General features: G+C 36.1%; 1 protein-coding gene across 12 annotated transcripts in view; it reads right to left on the bottom strand.

The window, feature by feature from the left end:
- COMMD10 (COMM domain containing 10) overlaps positions 1 to 24,902 on the bottom strand; it is a 205,867-nt gene that overhangs the window by 34,397 nt on the left and 146,568 nt on the right.

Raw genomic sequence — 24,902 nt, 5'->3', positions numbered from 1 at the left:
CTCTTTCAGTCCTTCCAATTCTGACCAGACCTTTGTTTTCTAGCACAGAAACCCTCCAAAGACTCCTCATTACTGGCAGAAGCTCAAATTCCCCAGGTTGCTTCTTCAACCCTATAATGCAAGCTGACTTAGCTTCTCCCTGCTACCTCTACAAGGACGCTATACAAGCTGCTTAATTGCTACCCTTGAAGACTTGTGTTATTTTCTCAGAACAATGCCTTTATTCCCACGTTCCCCTTCAATGAGAATGTGCTCCTCTAAGTTATACATGGCAAAATCCTGCCATTCTTCCAGGCTCAGCTGAAATGCCTCTTTCATGAAGCCTTCCTCATCTCCCCAAAGGAATGCATCTCTCCTTCTGAGCTCCAATACATCCCACACTTCAGCACTAGTAGTGCAGCACCTAACATTCTCCACCGTGTACTGCATTTTCCTTAAGAATATACCATCATTCTTCCAATAGGATGAAAGTGTCTTTAAGGGTAGGATTATGTATGTATGTATGTATGTATGTATGATTTATTTATTTGTTTACTGGCTGCACCTGTGCACTCCCCAGCCAGGGACAGAACCCAAGCCACTGCAGTAACCAGAGCCATAGCAGTGACAATGCCTGATCCTTAACCCACTGAGCCATGAGGGAACCCCTGTCTTCATTTTAACATAGCACAATGGTTGAGAGTGTGGCCTCTGGTGTAAAACTGCTTGTGTTTTAAACCTATCTTCATGAGTCACTGTCTTAAGCAAATTATGAAACGTCCTATGCCTCAGTATCTTCATTTGTAAATAACCCATGGGGATAATAATAACACCTACCTGAGAGGGATATGAGAATTTTTTTTTTAATGGCCACACCTTCAGCATACAGAAGTTCCCAGGCTAGGGGCTGAAGTGGAGCTGCAGCTGCAGGCCTATGCCACAGACACAGCAACGCAGCATCCAAGCTGTTATCTGTGACCTACACCACAGCTGAACCGGATGCTTAACCCCCTGAGCAAAGCCAGGGATTGAACCTGTATCCTCAAGGGGACTATGTTGGGTTCTTAACTCAGTGTGCCACAGAGGGAACTCCAGATATGAGGATTAAATAAGCATTATGTGTAGAAGCAACTTAGGGCATCTGCCTGGCCTGGAATTCAATAAGTAATCAAGATTGCAAGAATTTACAATCCTTGTTATCATCACCATTATCATTTTTTATGCTCCATACGCATCCAGCCCAGGGCTTTCAATAATACAAATGTTTAATAAATGCTTAATAAACAAACTAGAATTTTTTTTGGCTTTTCAAGTAAAGTGGAAAATAAAGCGACATGGAAAACACTGAGCAAGAAAAACCAAAACCAAAACAAAATCTTTTTTAAATGTAACATTTAAAATGAGCAACTAATAGATTAATAACTAAATACAAAGAATTATGTAAATGTTGTCCAAATAAATTATTTTGGAAAGAATGTAACATCCTTTAGATCTAACCTAAATGGGGATTATCATTCTGAAAGCTATTTTCACACCTAAAGGCTGAGAGGCTCTTCACATATACACGTACATGTACAAATACATTAGCTGACCCTTCAACGACCAGGGTTTGAGATGAGTGAGTCTGCTTTTACATGGACTTTTTTCAATAAATGTACAAGAAGACCTCTCCATTGGAGGGTTCCAGATCCACAGGTTCTGCATTTATGGGTTCAACCACCTGCAGATGTAGAATCGAAGATAATAAGGAAAGACCATGGGATGTGAGCATCTGTGGATTTTGGTAGCCCCAAATAATCTTGGAACCAATCTCCTGCTGATACCAAGAGACAACTGTACTACAATAAAGTTAATTTCAATTTCAATAGTACTATCAGAATTTCATGATAAATCCTGACTTTTAAAGAGAGTAAAACAAAGGCATTATGTGTGGAGTTTCCTAGTGGTGCAGCAAGTTAAAGATCCAGAGTTTTTAGGCTCTGGTTGCTGCTGTGGCATGGGTTCTATCCCTGGCCCAGGAACTTCCACATGCTGCAGGTATGGCCAAAAAGTAAACAAAATTGCATCTTACAGCTATTTTTGGATGCAACGTCTTTTGAGAGCAGACCAACAAATAACACAAATTATGTTACTGCTTTGTGAAGCAGACAAGATATTTTAATAGAATGAGTCTATTAAATTCACACTTTCACTGGTGACCTAATCCAGAGATATAATATCATAAGACATAATAATATCAGAAATATTTTCACTACTCTTTTTTGTAAACATGGGAAAACAAAATGAAATGCTAACAACTCTGAATATAGTCAGTATCTTAAACTTTCAGGACATAAACTTATTTATAGTAAGTTTACACATGCCATTTACAGAGTAGAGACCTGCTTTAAAGTAAATATTACTTTCAACGGCGAGGCAAGTAATTCAAACACTATCTTAGCCTGAGAGAACTGACCAGAGTTTACATTCAGACAACACCTATCTTTCAAGGAACTCAGGACATTTTACAGACATCTGACAGGAATGGTATCTCTCCCCATTAAGCTCCTAACTAGAGAAAACACATGCTAAGAAAGGCAAGTGAGAAATCAGTAATTTGATATAAGTCCCAGATGCAACAGTTATAAAGGAGATCTCAGTGTTGTCTGTTACGTCAATAGGTGGGCCTCAAAACAGCAGGCTTCTATTTTCAAATTAAACTCTGAGTTGTCTTCTACATGGCACTGTAGCTAATGCCCTCTTATCTTCGGATACAAGAGGAGACCAAGAGTTGTAGAAAATCAAATCTTTACATGCTAAGTGCTATGGTAGACATAACCCTGGGGTGAGGTGGAATGAACTGTAAAATAATAGAGCTAGATTTTAGCAAAGGAATATTCTGACTAGCCGAACTTTCACGAAGTAGCAATTTTTGTAACTACTGAAGGGAATGAACTAGAATGTTAAACAGTATTACGGCTCCAAACACACATTCAAAATTCCACCTGAATTACTGTTGAATAAATCTGCAAAATAAAACCCTTCTTCTCTCTTCCCAGTACCATGTCCTGCACTTTACTCACTAAGATTCATCTAAGGAAAATATATACCTGAGAAGAGAGAGCTGGATGGATCCTGAACAGCAGGAGGTGGCTGGGACCTGCAATAGTTTAATTTGATCTAGGGACCACACTATTAGTTAAAGGCTCTGAAGTTGGCATTTTATTTATTTATTTATTTGTCTGTTTTTTTTTTTTTTTTTTTTTTTGGAGGTTCCCAGGCTAGGGGTCCAATTGGAGCTGTAGCCACCGGCCTACGCCAGAGCCATAGCAACACAGGATCCGAGCCGCGTCTGCAACCTACACCACAGCTCACGGCAACGCCGGATCGTTAACCCACTGAGCAAGGGCAGGGATCAAACCCGCAACCTCATGGTTCTTAGTCGGATTTGTTAACCACTGCACCACGACGGGAACTCCTGAAGTTGGCATTTTAAACACCAGGGTACAGGCTCACACCTTGGGTAAAGCCAGTTCTCTTTAATTCTTAATCTTCTCAGGAGCAATGGTTTGCTGCAATTCTTAGTTAATTTAAAAAACTTGTTAAACATCTTGGTGTTTAACAAGTGTTTTAGAAAGTCCTCAAAAAGCAAAATAGGAACAACTTTCTAAAATATGTGTATAAATAAAAACTTGCTTATGTATTAGTGAAGAACTTCTATTAAGCTAGAGAAATTTAGTCATGAAAACCAAATATGAAATCTTAATTCAGATTTTTTCCTTTGCTAGGATAACTGTTCGTATTACACTGACTAAAAAAATAATTTCCAAAATACTGTATTCTAGTTCATACTCATTTTTAAAAAGGAAACAATGGCTCCTTATAATACATGGGACATTTTAAATACAAGACTGTACAGAATGGCCATCATTAATAAATCGACAAATAACAAGTGCTGGAGGGGCTGTGGAGAAAAGGGAACCCTCCTGCACTGCTGGTGGGAATGTAAACTGGTACAGCCACTATGGAGAACAGTTTGGAGATACCTTAGAAATCTATACATAGAACTTCCATATGACCCTGCAATCCCACTCTTGGGCATCTATCCGGACAAAGCTCTACTTAAAAGAGACACATGCACCCACATGTTCATTGCAGCTCTATTCACAATAGCCAAGACATGGAAACAACCCAAATGTCCATCGACAGATGATTGGATTCGGAAGATGTGGTATATATACACAATGGAATACTACTCAGCCATAAAAAAGGATGACATCATGCCATTTGCAGCAACATGGATGGAACTAGAGAATCTCATACTGAGTGAAATGAGCCAGAAAGACAAAAACAAATACCATATGATATCACTTATAACTGGAATCTAATATCCAGCACAAATGAACATCTCCTCAGAAAAGAAAATCATGGACTTGGAGAAGAGACTTGTGGTTGCCTGCTGGGAGGGGGAGGGAGTGGGAGGGATCGGGAGCTTGGGCTTATCAGACACAACCTAGAATAGATTTACAAGGAGATCCTGCTGAATAGCATTGAGAACTATGTCTAGATACTCATGTTGCAACAGAAGAAATGGTGGGGGAAAAACTGTAATTGTAATGTATACATGTAAGGATAACCTGACCCCCTTGCTGTACAGTGGGAAAATAAAATAAAATAAAAAATAAAAAATAAATAAATAAATAAATAAATACAAGACTGTAAAATAGCTGACATAGAAACACAGCCAAATATTGTACAAATGGGTTTAACTTGCACCTCAAATTATTCTGGAAATTAATAAAGAAGTTATAAAAAATTATTTTCATTCTGGTATAAAATGTAAAGAGCAAAATACGTATAGGCATTTTATCTTTCACTCATTTCAAAGTAAAAGACCTGGAAATGCAGTCGAGGACTTCAAAACCAAAACTTAAGACAATAATCCATTTTATAATGAGTAGAATTATATGTACATTTTCAAATAACTGACATTGAAAAAAGTGGCCTTAAATTCAGCCTTCAACTCTAAGAAAATAGTATCTTAATTGATAGTGATGAAATCCAAACATGATAATGTCTTCTTATAGTATTGCAAATTAGGAAACTGAAATTATGGATAAAATTAAAACAAATATGTAGGTCACTTCCGCATCCTTTTAGGACTAACTGTGAATCTTGTAATAATTACTCTCCTTAAATTTAATTCCAAAGAACACCATAAATAAACTCATTCATAACATGTATTAAACTACTCTGCTGCAAACTACATGAAACTGACACTTGGACAGTTTTGGGGAATATAGAAATGTTTAATGTAATAGGTAAGCATGGGCCAGATAAAAAATATAAAAACCTAGACTCAAACAGAAATGAGAGGAAACACTACTTGGAAAAGCAATATAGCATCCAGAAGTTAAAAGTACCAGCTCTTGAGGTGGACTGCCTATGTCTGAATCCTGGTTTCATCACTTATTAGTTGTGTGGATTCACACAAAGTAATTAATCTCTCGGGGCCTCACTTTCCCTTTCTGTGAGTAGCAATAATAACAGTAACTTATTTCAGCACTGTAGTAAAGGTAGATGACATGAAAAGTGCTTGGAGTAGTGAAAGACATAAATTAAATGCTCAATAAATATTAGCTAAAATTACTATAAAACTAAAGGAAAAAAGATCTCTGACTAAAATTAGTCAAAAAATATGCTGGTTGATATGAAGACGTGAGAGACCTGCACATTTGCAAAAGGCTGCAAAATAAAAATGAGAAAATGGATTTAAAGAAAGTAGAGGCAAGAGTCAGGTTTTTTGGTCAATAAATCATCAGAAAGATGTCAAATAAATGTACTGAAATGAAAATTTCTAGTCATGGCAACATATCTTCATAAGTACCCAGTTGCAGGCTGCACCTATCAATTTGATAAAAGAGTTTTACTAAGATATGATAAAAATATACTGCAACATCACTCTAACCTTATTACAAAACAAATGCAAAATAAAACCATCATCACCCCCCAACCCAAAAAGAAAGTTCTCCAAATACTTGTAGAAAAACTACTTAGTATTACCCTAGCAGGATTAGTAAAACCTTAAAAGGAAATATCAAACTGTCACATCAAGATTTTCATATTCAATATCTCCATGGGTACACCTCTGATTTCTGACTGCGTCCAGGTTTTCTGTTCAATAAACAGTTTTGAACATTATAATAAACTTCTTTTTAACCAAAAGTAGTCATATTGGTAAATTAAGCAGTACTGAGAAATATAATTCATTATGGCAGTTTTAAGTATGTTTTTAATCAGTTTTCTTTTTCTTTTTTTGGCCTTTTTATCTTTTAGGGCTGCACCTGCAACATATGGAGGTTCCCAGGTTAGGGCCAGGCTAGGGGTCGAAGTGGAGCTGTAGCCTCTGGCTTACGACACAGCCACAGCTACAGTCACAGCCATGCCGATCCTTAACCCACTGAGCGAGGCCAGGGATGGAACCTGCATCCTCATGGATGCTAGTCGGGTTCATTAACCACTGAGCCACGACAGGAACTCCTGTTTTTAATCAGTTTTCGAAGTAGGTGACTTTTAAAAGAAAAGCAAGACATTCCCATGGGCTACTGATGTCTCTAAAGTAGGAACTGGTTTTGTTAGAAAAAAAGTAAAAGACAAAAATGAAATCAAATATTCTACATCTCCAAGAGGCAGTTCATGTACAAAGGAATTCTTACTGATTTAATAATTTCTAACTTTCACAAAGAGAACATGTTGTTTCATGTCTTCCCATTTTTGAAGAGTTTAATGAAAACGTGTATAGTACTTATACCATAAAAAACCAGAACTAAGTCAGTGATAATATTTCCTTATTCTCTTCCAAACAGTTTTTAGCAAACTTCATTTCAAAATACAATTATGAAAAATATGACATTCAAGCCTGAGGTCAAATTTTAAATTGCATTCATTTTCCAAAAATGTAATTAATTAAAATGAGGTTATAAAAAATATCAATCTGTTCATTTTAACAGATAATTTACTTCTGCCAATTGGCTACTGCTTTGCATGACTATTAATATAATACTTTATCTTTTTACTGAATCTTGTCTAGAATAAGAAAGTGAAGTTCTTTTATAATCCCTGTTAAAATACTTAAGGTTTACTTATTTTAATATTGCTAAGTTAAAAGTGACCAATCAAAATGCTGACATGCCATGCTACTTTTGAAAATATCATGCCTACCTAATAAAATGAGTCAATGCTGAATGCTGAATTTACCAAAATAATCCATTTGTTACCATGAAATAAAAACTCCACTTAAGCAAGTTCTTCTTAAGTAGGATGACTAACAATAAACACTGCCCAAAAAACTGCTCCAAAGTCAGAGGCTTCAATTTGTTTTCTTGAAGGGGAAAATGAACTGATGAGGAAGGTTAACGCTAAATAAATGGCTTTTATAAATTCATTAAGCACTATAAACATTCAGCACATTTTCTCCTTTTAAAATATGTTGATATGCCTCCAGTACATAGTCTCATCATCTTTTATCAGTTTCTCTTAATTTTGAAATCTGTACTTTTCAGAGAAACTGGATCATGATGGCAAATGAGGACACATTTACCTCTTCCCCTTCCTTTCAAATTTCACAAAGAACATATTTTTGAAAAGGAAAAAACATGAATAGCACAGGAAAATAAGAAAGAATATTGCCACAGGCTAGAAAGTCTGAGGAAGTTCCATAAACTAAAAATCAGAAGAGATCTGATTAAAAGAAAAAGGAAAATCAAATCAGAGAAAACTGACTCTAAAACAAGCAAAGAAGAGCAACTGTAAAGGTCCAGAGAAACACAAAGCTCGTGGTCAATAAATAACAAAAGCACGTGTGTATTTTTTCAAATGTGATTTTTTAATTATGGAGAGAGTCCCAGAGTGGACAGTGGGATGACAGAAACAGAACACAGTGGCAGGCAGTTTATGGGAAAGAAGTCACAAACCTAGAAGATAAACTCCTGCAACAAGAAACACCCTGCCCAGCTGTACTCCCTCATTTTGCCCAGCAATTACTATCCCCAAGAGGGATGATTATCATCTGGCCTGAGGAACAATACTCTCCAGTAACAAAAACTCCATCTATGCTTTCAACTATACATACTAACAACCACAAACCACCAATCATTGGGAGAAAAACGAGCAAAATGGCCTTTGAATTTAAACTGACTATTCAGGCTGAGTAAAATAAACAGAAGAAAACTTTAAATATAATTGATATTCTCAGTGAAATGAAAAAATAGTATATCAACAACCACAACAGAAGAACTGGCTATTTTGAAGAAGAGTTCTACAAAATTAAAAACACGCCTGATAAAATAATAAAACAGAGCCTAAAAAATGGGCTGATAATTTAAAGGACCCAGCTAAAGATCAAATTATTGAGCTAGGCAGGAAGGACGGAGAGTCTCCATAAGCTAGTGTAAAAAGTGGAAATGGTAAAAAGAAATGGAAGGTAGATTTAGAAGTTCCAGTAACTGCCTAATAGAATAATAAAACAGAGAACTGGGCGAAAAAGCAATCATAGAAATAAAAGAAGAAAATTCCCCTGAGCTAACGACAGATTCAGGGGCAGAGGTACCTGAAAAATACTAATAATTAAAAACACACAATCACATCCTGGTATAATATCAGAACTCCATGGACACAAATTTTAAGATCTTTGGGGCTGGGAGCTGGGTGGGGGGACAGATGGAGGAAGGGAGAAAACAGTTATCTACAAAAGTATGAAAATCATATTGATATCAGAATTCTTTTCAGCAAAGTCAGATAACAAGATAACACAAGTCAATGAAGCAGAGTTTTCAAAATTCTCAGGTGAAATTATTTACATGTACGATTCTGTCAAGCCCAATTAGCAATGAAGTGAAAGACTAAGGACACGTTTTCATGCAAAGACTCAGACTAGCTCAGTACCTTCAGGTACAGTCTAAAAGAGTTACTAAATGAGCAGTTTTAGTAAAACAAACAAATAAAAAAAACCCCAAAAAAGTCAATGAGGAAGATTTAAAATAAAAGAAAATGTGATGTCCAAAAGCAGTAAAACTAAAAAATTTAAATAATTACTGATGCATGAAGTTAAAAAGAATTAATAATCTAGGAGTTCCCATCGTGGCACAGCGGTTAACGAATCTGACTAGGAACCATGAGGTTGTGGGTTCGATCCCTGGCCTTGCTCAGTGGGTTAAGGATCCGGTGTTGCTGTGAGCTGTGGTGTAGACTGGTGGCTACAACTCCAATTAGCCTGAGAACCTTCACATGCCGTATAAGCGGCCCCAGAAAAGGCATAAAGACAAAAAACAACAACAAAAAAGAATTAATAATCTAAAATTAAAGTACCAAAGTATTTTAGACAATTGCCAGGGAAGAAAAAATTTACACATACTAACAAACTTCAGACTTTGTTAGAAAAGAATAAAAACATTCATCAAGAGAAAAGATAAATAAATATATTCATTTATACAAAGAGATGTCTAAAAATGGAAAAAGATTCTAATTTCTGTGCCTTTAGATTTAATATGAACTTTCTTTTCTTCAGATGTACCCATACTTATACATCAATGAATTCTTACTGGTGTGTAAACATCACCATTATACTGTTTCTAGAAGTGATACACTCTCTTTACTACTAACTAGACAAAAATGGCTATACATGGTTTTGAATGTCCTATATGGAATGGAACCAAGTAATGAAATAATTTATTTGAAATTGTAACTCCAAATGTTTCAGTATTCATTCCTGGAAAATTACTTCCTCCAAGTTCAGATGATCAGACAATCTTTATACTGGAGTTACATTATGTAAAAACAGTCCATACACAATAATATTCAAATTACCCACTTATTGCAACTGTTCCAATTAGAATTGACCTAAACCCATCACAATTGTCTTCATCTTGTTCACTAAATAAGTGTGATGTCTTATTTTTCTTTCTGAGAAATTTACCTCATTTTGAAAAAAACTGGTATTTACAAAGAAGAATACAAAGTCCTAAAATAGCACCACGATTTCAGGTAGAGGGCCTGCTGCTAAGAATGTTCAAGGAAGTTAATTCTGAAGGTCTAAATGAGCCTTCAATTTACCAAGTACTCAGGAAAGCAAACCAAGTGTCAAAGCTGTTTTGTTTTCATTGTTTTGCTACAATGCCCTCTTGTGCATTTTCCTTTCATAAATTTCAGATGAAAATAAATACATTTAGAAATAAATATAGAAATAAATGTGTTTCTATAGCACAAGGCATCTCGAAGTGGGTTAATAGAGTAGTTTAAAATGTGAAATAGAAAAGAGAAATCTATCATTTTATTCAGTAGACCACAACAAGCTATCTATTTAAAATATCTATAAAGGGTCTTCTCTTGGAGTTCCCGTCGTGGCGCAGTGGTTAACGAATCCGACTAGGAACCATGAGGTTGCGGGTTCGATCCCTGCCCTTGCTCAGTGGGTTAACGATCCGGCGTTGCCGTGAGCTGTGGTGTAGGTTGCAGACGCGGCTCGGATCCCGCGTTGCTGTGGCTCTGGCGTAGGCCGGTGACTACAGCTCCGATTCAACCCCTAGCCTGGGAACCTCCATATGCCGCGGGAGCGGCCCAAGAAATCGCAACAATAAGAACAACAACAACAAAAAAGACAAAAGACAAAAAATTAAAAAAAAAAAAAAGGGTCTTCTCAAGATCTAAAAAAACTTGTTTTGTATCTTGTTTCTAATATCAAAGTGAGACTGGGGCGGGGGTTAATGACCATCCTCTGACTTCTTGAAACATAAAACCAAGGACCATTTATTAAGAATCTTCAGATATCAACTGGCCTAAGGATGCATGAGAATGGTAATTGTCATAGCCAAACTATAAAACATAAAAGTCTACTATAGATTAAAACCAATATCTAAATTACACTTCAGCATAATCAAGTCCACGCTTACTGACCTTCAGGAACAGGTATAATATCTTCTTCATACACTCAGTAACTCCAAAATGAACGGATGTTGGAAACTACCACTTCAAGTTCCCACTAGTCTCCAAGGTCAGTCTCATTCAGTCAGACAAGATCATTTTGGACTTTACAACAGTATGCTTAACTTTCATTACATTTTAGATTCTTTCTTCTGATCATATATCCATCCAGAAGCTAGGCACAGCATTTTAATCAAGTAAAATATTATGGACTTGCTACCCTTGGGATATTTTTCAAATGCTTTTGGAAATTTTTATAGAAGGTAATTTCAGTCATGCATATTTGGACTAATTTATTTAGCTGAGAATGAGTACAAAAATAGCTCCATATGCATATCCATGAAAATTTAAGGAAATGAGAAAAATTGAGAGGAGGTTTAACTGCAACATTTCTGAACACTACAACTCAATTCGTATTACTAAAATGTTTTGAAGACAAGAAAAATGTTCTTCTCTTCCTCTTAATGAAATCAACACTTCCCATAGCTTTAATAAAGCACACTGTATCTCTTACAGAGAAAAAAGATACAACTCAAGAGGCTAAATAAATCTGAATTTGCAATTAGCATATATGTACATTATTAGATATCAGTGTTAGCTTATGCTATCATTAAACTCAAAATAAGGTTATAAAATATAAAGACTAATTGTCCCTAAATAAAATCCCACAAATATATTAGCAAATGGAAACATCTTGGAAGGAAAAATCAGTTTCTAATTGATTTCTAAAACTGGGCTACCAAAAGTGAACTACTTTTGAAAATACACTCTGCTTCCAGTTGTGAAAAATTTGTCAAATGGGGAACAAACACTCAATGAACAATCAAAATGATGATAAGAACGTAAGAGAAATTTAAGCATCTGTAATAATATGAGGACTTTGGAAATAAGGGACAAGTGCAATAGTGAAAATAGGTCTTTCCTCGGTCTTCTTGCCTACTTGGAAGCATTAACGAGGAGCTCTGTGTACACCAATGAGTCTGGATACAGGCAAGCTCCACTTTAGGCAAGAGCTGCATGTGACCATGTAGGAAGACAGCTATCAGCCTGCAACCCCTCGAAGGCCAGAATGATGTACACTTACTTGCAGAGTGCTGAGATGCACAACAGAAACCTTACCCTCCCCACATAGTTCATTCCATTTCTTCTGAGATGAGGCTCCTGGTGTCTAGTCTGGGGATGGAGGAGTGGGGTAGGGAGCCCCATCGTTCTAGTTGCATGGACAGACCTTTAACTAATCTTCCTGTTTTCAGCCCAATATCTTCATCCTGCCCATGCTCATTCTGGGCAGTTACTCAGTCCAGGCTCTTTTGGGTTCAGGTGGGCCAATCAGTTTCTACTCCTCCTTCTCTGGAGCCGCCTCAGAGCTTGTTTCATCAGTCATCTCACTCCCATCTTTCCTGCTCCCAGTTGTTTTTTGAAAACTTGTAAGTACTAGTGAGTCTTTCCAATTGTATTTGCTGGATGGGTCTATTCCTTTGGGCTTTTCTATTTTTAGTCTCAGAAAGGCCAAAAAATCAGCACGTTCACTCTGGCCTCCTTCTTACGCCAGGTGGGACTACTTTTTAAACATACTACTTCCATCTAATGCATATAACTACACACAAAAATCTTACTTGCTAACTTATAGAACAGCTAACTTTTTTTGAGATCCACACAAATTTTAAAATTTCACAGTATTTAAATTCAATATAAATTGTTTATGGATGGGAAATCAGTTTTTTTCATACCTGAAGTATAAATTACTATTACCATACTCAATGCTGAATAAGAAAACCTAATTCAATCAGTGAATCTCACAAAGATTCAGTTTCCGCTTCAAGTTCGAGTTCAACAATTGAATAATTATAAATTAGCTTTAAGATAATGAAAAGTAGGATTTTTTCATTGTGGTGCAAGCGGAACCGAATCTGACTAGGAACCATGAGGTTGAGGGTTTGATCCCTGGCCTTGCTCAGTGGGTTAAGGATCTGGTGTTGCTGTGAGCTGTGGTATAGGTCGAAGACACGGCTTGGATCTGGCGTGGCTGTGGCTGTGGCGTAGACTGGCAGCTGTAGCTCCCATTGGACCCCTAGCCTGGGATCCTCTATATGCTGCAGATGCAGCCCTAAAAAGCAAAAACAAAACAAAACAAAACAAAACAAAACTAAACTAAATGTTGAAAGGTAAAAATTTTGCATTTTTTACCTCAAAGAAGGCATGAGTAAAAGGGATCAACTACAGCAGAATATGGAAGTTTGGGGGAACACAAATTATCATTATTCATAAAATAAATTTGAAAAAACAGCAATAATATAATTGTTAAAAATTATGGAAACAGATGTCAGCTTTATGACAAACATACCACTGAATAACAAATACGATTGTTAAGTGACTTACTGGCACACAATTAATTGAATCATTGTGTTGATTTATTATTTTACTGCCATTGTCTCATGGTTGGTTCATAAAATCAGATGTGAAATGAGCTTCAAGCCAAGAAGCCTCAAAGAAACAGAAATATAACAAAAAGCATGTCATATAAAGACCACTTAAAAGCTGCACTGCATTATACACTTCAGGATTTTAATTAGCTATAGAAAAACTTTTTTTAACATTATAAAAGAGTATGGTTTACTTGACATAAACCCAAAGACTATCTCAGCCATGGTGGCATTCATTATCTTCTAGTCTTTGAGAGTTTAAATTTGAGAGACAGGGCAGGGTGGGGGTGGGGAGAGGGGATAAAGTGACCTGAACTATCTTTTCTCATTTCAAAATTCTCTAGTTAATTTCACATTCTCAATTCTTTATTTTCCAATACTTTAATATTTTATTACCATTACAAATAAAAGTTACTTTTTATTTATATCACAGTAACTTCAAAATCCCACATCAGACCAATGTGTTTCAATTAAAACCCTACATTAAGACAAGTGAGCACTAGAAAATTAGACTTAGCAGTTTGCTGCGGCCAGGTCATCAGATCTACCCAGACGTCTGACAGCTGGAAGATACCACTGCTACTGCACAACAATCACTGGAAAAATGTTTGGGAGCCTACTTGCTGTCTTAAAGCAAAAAGTAAAAAAGTTTTCAATAAAAAGTAAATACTTAATTGTAATCATTCATATATTTTAAATAGCCCCAACCACGGGGGTCATAAATATACTAAGGTAAATGGAATATGTAATCAAAACTTTAAAAGAAGATAGCTGGTAACCATGCTTTATAGTGGTTCAACTAATTAGTCGATATTCCTTCTCTAAAAACAACAAAAAAATGCTAAAGATATTATTAGTGAAATTTGCCACAGCATAAAATTGGAACAGTGGATACTGTACTATATTTAGTTTTTATTTCAGCATTGTTTTCACAGATTGGTGGAAAAGAAAAGGAAAATAAGATAACTCGCACAGCCATGTTCCCGGAATTCTCAACTCTGGTTCAAAGGACACCAACAGGGACCTCTATAAAAATTTTCCTAAGCTCAGAGCCACTCCCAAAGATTCTGTAAATCCTGAGGCCAGGGCAGATGTAGTAAAACAAAACATAATTATATCAACACAAACAAAACAGCACAAGGCAATTTTGTGCAACTATGATCTCGCACACCTGACAGAGACCAGTTTTACTTTTTTATGCCTTTTTTTCCCCTTCCCAACTTCATTGTTTGTCATGCAGTTTCCTCTCCTAACTTTCACGTTATACTTTTTAAAACTATTCCTCACAGAGTTTCCTCCCAGTTTATGAATATCAGAACTGAAGCTTTCGAGGCTGCCACAAAAGCTACAATGAAGTCAATATAAAATTTTATTTAAGGACACTTCAAGGTCACGGAGGGATAACTGTATAATGAATGTTCTGATGTGAACACACAGTAGGACAGTGCATAGGGGAAAATATTCAGGTTTGCACCTTTATTCTTTTAAGAAAAACAATACATGACAAAGAACATGAGATTCTGGTGAAAAGCAGTGCAGGTAATAGATCTATCAGTGTACACCTGGCAGATTTCAGTAGTCCAAGATGTGTTGATTTGGAACTCAACAATCGGAGGGAAAAAAAACCTTTGATAATCCTTTGGTCAAAAGCGATCTCTCAGAGGAGTTCCTGTCATGGCACAGTGGATTCGAATCCGACTAGGAACCATGACGTTGTGGGTTCGATCCCTGGTCGTGCTCAATGGGTTAAGGATCCAGCTTTGCCATGAGCTGTGGTGTAGGTCACAGATGCGACTCAGATCCTGAGTTGCTGTGGCTGTGGTATAGGCTGACAGCTGCAGCCCAGATTTGACCCCTAGCCTGGGAATCTCCATATGCCTAACCTAGGATGCAGCCCTACAAAGCAAAAACCAAAAAAAAAAAAAAAAAAAAAAAAAAAAAAAAAAAAAAAAAGGCCATCTAAGGAAGTCTTCATCAGTGACTATTGAGAATCTCTCATAGTGGGCTTTCATGGTACCCTCTTCAGGGTTAAAAAGATTATGTGGCCTAGAAATGATTAGATGGGCTGTGGTTCAGTTTGAAATTCATGTTTCCAATCTCTCTCTTACATTTTTAAATATTTTTGAAAACACTTATGACGCTTTTCCAAAAGACTTCATTTTACTTTAGTCCTTTCTAATTTCTTACCTACTCTGCAATTAACAAGCACACAGAGTACCGTAATAATAACTTCTGATCTTATGATGCTAACATGTAGAATTTACGAACCTTCAGACTATGTGCACATATTAATGAAACAGATTATACTTTAGAAGGTGCCCTGAGTACAATGAATTGTACCTATATCAGACTTTTGCCTTTGTTTTTCACTCTTTAATATGCAAACACAAAACTTTTACTCTAGGTCAAACACATTAAAATTGCATCTCATCAGAATTCAGTATTTCTGATAACTATGTAATCACCTTTAAGAACTAATAGCTATGTCATGAAAGTTATTGGGAAACAGGATGCTTAAATAATTCCAGGAAATCCATCTCATTCTTGATTGTTTTGAAACCTAATTAATACTAAGATAATCTTTAAATTGTTTTTCTTTTGACCTTAGCCTCACGTACAGATTAAAGAAAAAGTTCGTAAGATTTCATTATCGATGCAGAGGAATATGCTATCATTAAAAGAATAATGATTTAAGAGCCAGATTAAGTACTTATTTTCTATTTTTTCGGTAAAGATCCCAAGTTATCCAAGATATGAGCAGAAGGTCAAATAGACAGGCAAATCTGAGTTTTTGAGTTGAGTTTCAAAATACATCAGTTCTTAAAGAAAACAGATAATGTGTGATCTTATTCTAAAATACCATTTGTAAATGGTCTAATTTGGAGACTGCTGATGCCACATATAAGAAAGAAGCTTTCCGAGAGGCAGAGAAAGAGCTGAAAGACATTTATTGGGCTTAGTAACTAAAATCATCATAACAGACATTTATGTATTGGAAAATAAAATAACTCTTTTTTAAAGTCTTTTCAGCTAATAAATTAAAAGGAAGAGAAAGCTGTGCAACTTGTTTTTTAACTTTTCATAGTTCAAGCCTTTTGACTTAGCAAATCTCATAAAAATAAGAAAATCTTCAGACAAATATGTAATGTAAGGAGCTGTCTGGTGATTTGAGAACTTAAAGCAGGGAAATAAAATTATTAATTCTGCATTTTGGAAAAAAAAATCAAGTATTTGCCGAGTGTCTGTCATATGCCTAACTAATTTGAGAGTACTTTATTTCCTAAATTACAATATATGAAAACTGGGGGAATTACTTCTGCCTTATAGAAAATGTATTTTCTTTAATTGATATCAAGTGAAAATTTCCAAATAAGAGCTTTCTGGTTGGACTATCAATGAGTTCAGTTTTTTTTACTGACAGTTTAAATAATTTACTTGACAATATTATTTGATTCTAAAAAGGCTGAGATACAGTGTGGTGTGTATAAATCAGGAAATGCATAATACTGGGCTTACTGTAATATTGGAGTGTGGACAAAAGACATTTCTCTACTTACATACTTATCTAATTATTTTCTGTTTTCTGGAGTTTTTCATTTTATGTAAAAAGGAGTATACGTACACATATTATACATAAATAAATTACATGTGTATAGCGGGTATATAGTCCTAAATTTTTATTGATAGGGTAAATAATCAAGGAAGGTTGGAGTAAAACAATAAAGTTTTCCAACAATAACATGGGAGAATATTTCATGACATTAAAATGTAACTATTTTTTTAAATAGGGCACAGAAGGTAGGCAGCATAAAGGAAAAGACTGAGAAGTAAGTAAGGTCACATTAAAATTAAAATTTCCTTTTCCTCAAAAAATGCCTTAAGACAGAAAGCAAGCCACAGAGTGGGCAACAATAATTTCAACATATACAATCAACAAAGAGCTGGTATCTAGAATATATACAAATCAATTATGAAAAACAGATAACTCGATAGATAAATGGACAAGAGACCTTGAAAAGGCACTTTATATAAGTGGCTATTTAAATAGTCAATAAACATATCAAAACATGCTATACTCACTAATAGGGAAACACAAACTAAAAGCTCAATTTGATACCTCTCTACAAACTGGCCAGAATGGCTGAAATTAAAAATACTGATAAGGAGTTCCTATCCTAAATGAATAAACGAATCTGACTAGGGACAATGAGGTTGTGGGTTCGATCCCTGGCCTTGCTCTGTTGGTTAAGGATCTGGCATTGCTGTGGCTGTGGTGCAGACCGGCAGCTGTAGCTCTTTCAACCCCTAGCCTGGGAACCTCCATATGCCATGGGTACAGTCCTAAAAGGCAAAAAGCAAAAAGCAAAAAAAAAAAAAAAAAAAAAAGAACACAGGTATTGTTCATACCTGGGTTCTCCATGACTTAGTGTTCTCCTTGATAAAACAGGGATTAATAAAAGTAAGCCCATAAGCCTGGCACATGGTGACTGTTCTCTCTTCACTGGCTGCTGTTGTGGTTGCAGCTTAGGCTTTGTGTAGGGTGGAAGAGTATGTGTATGCATGGGTGTGTGTATGTGTGTGTGTGTGTGTGTGTGGTTAAGGACAAGGTCTGTAAACAGGGAGATAATGGGGAGCCATGGAAGGCTTTATTCCCTAAAAAAAAAACCCCAAAACCCCCCAAATACAGAGTTCCCGTCATGATGCAGCGGGAACAAATCTGACTAGGAACCATGAGGTTGTGGGTTTGATCCCTGGCCTCGCTCAGTGGGTTGGGGATCCAGCGTTGCCATGAGCTATGGTATTGGCTGCAGACTTGGCTCAGATCTGGCGTTGCTGTGGCTCTGGTGCAGGCTGGCAGCTGTAGCTCTGATTAGACCCCTAGCCTGGGAACCTCCATATGCCACGGTTGTGGCCCTAAAAAGACAAAAAGATACACACAAAAAAATTCTGATAATATCAAGTTTTGAAGAAGACAGGTAGCAATCACAACTCAAATACACAACCAGAGGTAAGCAAACTGGTATAACCACTTTGGGAAACTTGATTATCTACTAAAACTGAATCTGCGATCTGATACTTCATATCGAAGAATGTACTCAACAGAAATATATGCCCATATGCACCAACCATAACACTTCAAATTGCCAGCAATATGAAAAATGGTTAAACACACCGTGGTATGGGCATACTATGGAAAACTATGCAGGCAGGAACATAAAATACTGCTATACAAAACATAGAGTTATTGTACACACATAATGTTGAGCAAAAACCCTCAGAGACAAAATAGTATGTTCTGACTGGTTTGATTTACACAAACGTTATTTAAAAAGCAAAACTAATTCATGATATTACAATAGGTGGGAGAATGGTTAACTGTGGGAGCAGAGATGGGGCAGTGGTTAGGAATCAGTAGGAGGGCTTCTGGGGATGTAGATAACATTCTCCTTCAAAGGGTGGTGGTTACACACATGGGTATAAAAAAAGTCATTCTGTGATAAATCCCTGAACTATATGTATATTATCCTTTTTAAAAACTATAGAGACCAAAGGATAACTTTAGCAGCTTTAGTCTGAAGAAGAACTATTATTTTCTCAAACACAGGCAAAATTTTCTGCATTTCCAGAATCATACTGACTAAAGGGAAAGGTAGAACAATTTTAGCATGATAGCTAAAATGTCCCTAATCTTAAAAAAATTATCATTAGCAAGTATATTATTCATTTTAAGTTTTATATAACTGTCACTGGAAACTTTAAGTCTTCAAAGAAACCAACTGGAAAGTATCAGTTGAATATGAATACTTGGAGTAATTATTTCAATACAATCCACACACTGACAGATAAAGATGAAATATTTTTAACATAAAAGAAAAGTCGAGTTGCACTTCACTGTTTAAGGTACATAGAAAAACAACTACTTCTGAACTGAAGGACACTTCACATTCCCTCCAAGGCAGAGAGATTAGCTAAATTAGTGGTTCTCAACTGCCTCAAGCTAAAGAGCCATTTGTTACCGAGCTGAATTATATATGGGAGCCACAGAGCCAAAGACTTCAATGTCACATTCTGAAGAGGAAAACCCTATTTCTGACACTATACAGCATGTTAGGATTGCATATTACATCTGTTTCAGAAATCCAAGTTATATTTGCACATTTGTTCTGTTACCAGCAGTAAGTAAGCTGCCCTTTGCGCTTTTTCTATTGGGGTAATAGAATGGATCCAGTTTGAACCAAACTGGATCAAATCAAGGCAGCTCTGATTAGAAACAGAGGACTGTGAAGCGTTACAAATAGGGGCCCAGAAGTGGGTATATATAACACTGTCTATATACAAGTTAAATACCTCTGTCCTAAAGAGGTTTTTTACATTAGAGTTTCAAAATCATAATTTAAAAAGAGATAAATGAGTTATAAAAAAATTCAGCCCATGGTGTCAGGACCAGTACTTTCCACCTCAAAACAACCTAGCACAAACATTCAGAAATAACAATGCTCAATAAGCTGAAAGAAATGACAAAAGCAAATTTGATGATGTTGAATATTTTCTTAGACATTAAATTATAGCATACTATGCATGCCATATACTATTAAAATCGCTTTACATATATTAACCCACTTAATCCTCACACAACCTAAGGGATACAGAATAAGACACAGAGAAGTTAAATACTTGTGCAAGGTAACAAAAATGGCATTTGAACCCAGGCAATCTGATTGTAATTCCATGCTTACAACGAAAAAGACTGGTCAATTCTAGCTAAAATGTATACCCATATAAAATACGAAGTACAGCAGCATTTATAATCTTCATACACTTAACAAATATTTATTGAGTGCTCACGACATGCTAGGCACAATTTTAGATGCTCGGAATTCAACAATAAAACTAAAGTTCCCTGCTCTTGTAGAAGTTTGCATTTTGGTGGAGGCTGATAATTGACAAGTAGGTAAAATCATAATTTGTCTAATAAAACATACAGCATGTCTGAAGCTATGGGGCATGGGATATGATGGAAATACAGTGTGTTTTTATTTCCTAGGGTAGAAAGGGAAGGTCTTCATGGACAAGGTGACATCTGAGTAAAGATGTGAGAGAAGTAAAAGGATAAATCATGAGAGTCTCTGGAGTAGAACATTCAAGACAGAAAAATCAGCAAATCTCCTAAAGTGAAGGTGTGCCTGGGTTCTTCAAGAAACAACAAGGAAACAGTGTGAATGGAACACATGGAAGTGGGAGATTAGCGGATGATTTGGTTAAGAGAGGTCGTAGTAGGACAAATTATATAATAGCATTGTGCAATTTTTGGCTATTCTTTTCAGATGGGGAGCCATCAGAGGAATTTGCACAGAAAACCCAAACATTTAAGAATTTGGGGCTTTGAGGGTTCTAGAAGTATCTGTGGTAAATGGAGAATGGTTTCACATTATCAGAAGAGGTGAAAAGTAATAAACAAAAACAGGAGGATCATAATCAATGAGGTTAACAGGTTTGAAGGGTTGGGGTCCCTACTAGCAGAGAGAGAGGAAGTGACAAGAGGCTAAAATTTTCACTGGCACTGTGGGACATAAATTAACATCTCCTACGGAAGCCAAAGGGACAGTGGAGGCAGACGTAAAGGAAGGTAGGGAAATTCTCATCAGCTTTAGTGTAACATAATGAATTCTTCACAGAAATACTCAAAAGAAAGGATAGAAAATGTAATGCCAATCACCTTGGCTAGCAAACAGACACTCTTACATCAGGCATTTGAAAGACTCACCTGCTTTGAAAACAAACAAAAAGGTACTGGGTGGCACACTGAAAGGAAAATGATTTCAATTTTGTAAAAGCCATTAAAAGAAGGTCAGATAAAGAGGAAAAAATACCCACAGTTCACTTATAAATTCTCATGGTGGTAATAATCTAATGCGTATGGTATTGAAGATGGGCAAGATTATTACTTTAATTCAGTAAAATGGATGAGCAAGGAATGATATAAACTGCTTAGGCAAATATATTTGAAATGGAGTAAAATTCAGTGTTCAAACGGAGAAGCTATTGAAGTATCCGATAATGATACATTTAAATAAGGCAATTTGGCTGCAACTGCATTCATCTGTAAATAATTTACACACAGACTGAGTTATGAACTAGCTAAAAAAATAGTATGAGTTCTAAAAACATACCCAATAGGATAATTTTGTCTCTAAGGTTAAAGAGTGCAGGTTTTAAAAGGGTCTTAGAATCCCTTTCGTGCAGAGATCCTCTGAAGTATAAATGGTTGGCAGAGCACAGGAAGCAGCTGATGTGGAGCCTCAGGAGTGCCAGGGAAGAAGGGCAGCAGCTCTATGAACCAGTCACTCAGAAAAGAGTCAGGGTCAGAGACGTCTCTGCAGGGTCTGAGACTTTTCATTTTGCAGGAAAATTCTCACCTAGTTTACCCAACTGTTGACATCCTCCCCGTGAATTTCCATCTTGAAGTTACTATTTAGTAAGAGGAGATAGAAATCAATTGTTTTCTATAATATAACTTCAGATCTGTACTTTTAATACATACTTGGATGTTTTTTTTTCCATTTGTGAAATGTGCCAGAATCTATTCATCTACTTAAAAATTTTTTTATTATAGTTGATTTACAATGTTCTGTCAATTGCTGCAGTACAGCAAAGTGACCCACTCACACATATACATACATTCTTATTCTCACATTATCCTCCGTTATGCTCCATCACAAGTTACTAGATATAGTTTCCTGTATCTAGTGTTGTACAGCAGGATCTCACTGTTTATCCACTCCAAGTCAATAATTTGCATCTACTAACCCCCAACTTTTTAAATTTATTTTTTTACTTTTCTTTTTTTAGGGCTGCACCTAAGGCATATGGAAGTTCCCACTGTCAAAACTGAGCTGCACCTGCAGTCCTATCCATGGCCATGGTGACATGAGATCTGAGCTGCATTTGCGACCTGTGCCACAGCTTGCAGCAACAATGGATCCTTAATCCACTGAGTGGGGCCTGGGACTGAACCTGCATCCTCATGGACACTATGTTGGGGTCTTAACACGTTAGGCCACAACAGGAACACCCTACTTTTTTTTTTTTAAACAAAAAACAAAAACACTGATACAGTTAAAAGAGCATGTGGGGTAACAATAAGAAGCTCATCAATCAAAAACAGATTAAATGGAGAAGGGGTTGATAATGAACATTTTTTAATTCTTTGAGTCTTTTTGGTCCTACAGGATTCAGAACTATAAAAGCTGTAATTCCCTTTGCTAACTGCAGGACTGCTGATTGTTTGGTAGGTTTGGAGTTTCAATTTGAATCAGTTGCCTTCCTGGACAGCTGCCAAGCTGTCACTTCCAAGTTTCAGGTATGTCACTATACTGTTATACTCCAGGGTTAGAATCATTGTTTCTTGACTCTCATCTCTTCATCTACTGTGATTTTATTGAAGATGCACTTTTAGATTTCTTTCATGTCTGAATTATCTTTGTTTGCTTTCACATTTCATGGCAAGTTTAGTTCAGTATATACACTTTAAGTTTCAAAATCATTCTCTTATAGAACCCTGATGACATTTTCTCCATTGCCCTAGAATTCAAGGTTGCCAATGAGAAGTATAATACTAGTTGGATTCATGGTTTGTTTGTTTTTTTGCTGGTAATCTTTTTCTTTTTTTTCCTTTTTGGAATCTCTCAGGATTTTCTTCATCTTCAGTAGACTGAAACACCAACAGTATGTTTTTACATGGAAGTACTTAAATAATGATTTTTATTTTTTCCATTACAGCTGGTCAATTTTCTACCATACAGCAAGGTGACTCAGTCACACATTTATGTATATATATATTTTTTTTCACATTATCATGCTCCATCATATGTCACTAGATATAGTTCCCAGTGCAATACAGCAGGATCTCATTGCTTATCCATTCCAAAGGCAATAATTTGCATCCATGGGAATATTTTATATTCATTCAATCTGTTTGATATTTGCTCAGCCCTTCCATCTGAAGATTAATAGATTTCTTCAGGTTTTGTGATTTTTACATCATTATCCCTTAACTCTCTCTCTGTATTACCCATATATTATTTGTACCTATTTATTATCTTTGAGCACCCTTCTATGTTCTGTTTCATTTCACACATTATGTTCTTTAAAAATAAGAAAACTTTACAGTTTGTTAGAGAGTGGAAGATGCTATTGAAAATGAAAAAGTAAAGCAGCATAAGTCAGTCCACGGGTTGTGATTTACAACCTGTACTCCTCGAGGTTGGTCTGCCTGAGAAGGTGACATGTGAGCACTGAAAAAAGTTTATGTGGCCATCTGAGGGGAGAATACTTTGGGTGGAGATACAACGAGTACAAGGATTCTAAAGTAGGAAGTCCCTGGAATGTTCAGGGAACAGTGGGATGATTAGTGTGATTGAAAGGAACTGAGTCAGGAAGAGAGAGTGGTAGAAAGTAAGGTCAGACAGAAAATCTCAAGGGGGCCATGTCATTTAGGATTCTGTAGGCTAAGTCTGCAAAAAACAGGAAGCCTTTGAAGGGTAGAACAGTACGGTTACATTTGAGCATCTCCCCTCTGATTAGTAGTATTATTAAAAACAGATTCGATGTTTGAGTTATAAAAATTATAATTTATTTATTTTTAATTATTTCTACTATAAGCTCAGAAATTCTGGGGCAAAACAATACCACACCATGCTTTTATTATAAATTACAGAAAAGTTTTCCAAGAAAAAAAATTCTATGCAATATTTGAGGCTGAAGTACTCTTAGAAAATTTTCCAATCACCTAAGTAGTTATATCCAGTCTGCTTTTTATTATACAGACAAATGATTACTTAGCAAAGTTCATTTGGTTATATTTATTTAAGAAAAAAATGCACTAATATGTTTTGCATTTCTTGCAAGTTAGCAGTGGTGCTGAATCTTACATCTGATTTGTACCAATACCATGAACTCCTACTGAGAAGAGCTAGGGTAACAGCAGACACCTTGGCAAAGATTAAACAACTGCAAAGCTGAGGGGTCAGAATATAATGTCTTAGTCATTTCAGAGCAATTTTCTTAGTGTGATCAAAGTAAATTTAATAAAACTAAAAACAATCTGCCCCTAGAATGTTACAATCTCCTGTTTTGAATAAATTCATATTATCTGGAAATTGATATGGCTCATCTTACACGCAAACAAGGTCTGAAAATAGTAATATCCCAGAGCTCCAACAGGATGCTATATCCTTGAAACTTTTTAGACCAAAATGAAAGGCTATTTCCTGGAAGAAATGATGCTTCTAAGCAAGACATTTCTTAAAATACTATTTCCAGAATTACTTGCAACCACTGTAATAAAACATTATCAGGAAATCGTCAGCCTGATTGTTCACAGCAATGGTGACATAGAAAAACTGCTCATATTTCCTGGACCGCATGACAATTAAGAAAAGAGCATTTTTATGATTAATAGGTTAAAGGCAGGAGTTTTTAATGAAACTAACTTGAGCAACTTTGAAATCTTTGATACTGTCGTGACCACTTTTAACTAGTTTA

The sequence above is a fragment of the Sus scrofa genome, chromosome 2 (assembly GCF_000003025.6).
Source record: "Sus scrofa isolate TJ Tabasco breed Duroc chromosome 2, Sscrofa11.1, whole genome shotgun sequence".
NCBI lineage: Eukaryota > Metazoa > Chordata > Mammalia > Artiodactyla > Suidae > Sus > Sus scrofa.
The sequence above is the reverse complement of the archived record's forward strand: the minus strand, read 5'-3'. Positions and strand labels throughout refer to the sequence as shown.